The sequence below is a fragment of the Arachis duranensis genome, chromosome 4 (assembly GCF_000817695.3).
Source record: "Arachis duranensis cultivar V14167 chromosome 4, aradu.V14167.gnm2.J7QH, whole genome shotgun sequence".
NCBI lineage: Eukaryota > Viridiplantae > Streptophyta > Magnoliopsida > Fabales > Fabaceae > Arachis > Arachis duranensis.
The window spans coordinates 33897839-33898670 of record NC_029775.3 but is presented as its reverse complement, the minus strand read 5'-3'; the positions used below and the strand labels follow the sequence as shown (position 1 = coordinate 33898670).

Below are 832 nucleotides of genomic sequence, written 5' to 3'. Positions count from 1 at the left end.
ATAATTTACCTCTGCCATTGCTGTTGGATGCATTTTGCCATCCATTCAGACTTTGAGAAATCATGTTAACTTGCTGAGTCAACATTTTGTTCTGAGCCAATATGGCATTCAGAGCATCAATTTCAAGAACTCCCTTCCTCTGAGGTGTCTCATTATTCACGGAATTCCTCTCAGAAGTGTACATAAATTGGTTATTTGCAACCATTTCAATAAGTTCCTGAGCTTCTACAGGCGTTTTCTTTAGGTGAATGGATCCACCTGCAGAATGGTCCAGTGACATCTTAGAGAACTTAGACAGACCATAATAGAATATATCTATCATGATCCACTCTGAAAACATGTTAGAAGGACACTTTTTGGTCATCTGCTTGTATCTTTCCCAAGCTTCATAGAGGGATTCACCATCTTTTTGCTTAAAGGTCTGAACATCCACTCTAAGCTTGCTCAGCTTTTGAGGAGGAAAGAATTTATCCAAGAAAGCCGTGACCAGATTCTCCCAAGAGTCCAGGCTATCTTTAGGTTGTGAGTCTAACCAGATTCTAGCTCTGTCTCTTACAGCAAAAGGGAAAAGCATGAGCCTATAGACTTCAGGATCTACTCCATTAGTCTTAACAGTCTCACAGATCTGTAAGAACTCAGTTAAAAACTGGTAGGGATCTTCTGATGAAAGTCCATGAAACTTGCAATTTTGTTGCATTAGAGCAACTAGTTGAGGTTTCAGCTCAAAATTTTTTGCTCCAATGGCAGGAATTGAGATGCTTCTTCCATCAAACTTGGAAGTAGGTGTAGTATAATCACCAAGCATCCTCCTTGCATTATTGTTGTTGGGTTT

At 39.7% G+C, this 832-nt stretch overlaps 1 non-coding gene across 1 annotated transcript; it reads left to right on the top strand.

The window, feature by feature from the left end:
* Window positions 1–338: 338 nt before the first annotated feature.
* LOC127747135 (small nucleolar RNA R71) lies at window positions 339–442 on the top strand. The gene has a single exon (XR_008008939.1). It is a non-coding gene; the product is annotated as a small nucleolar RNA R71 (small nucleolar RNA).
* Window positions 443–832: the final 390 nt, after the last annotated feature.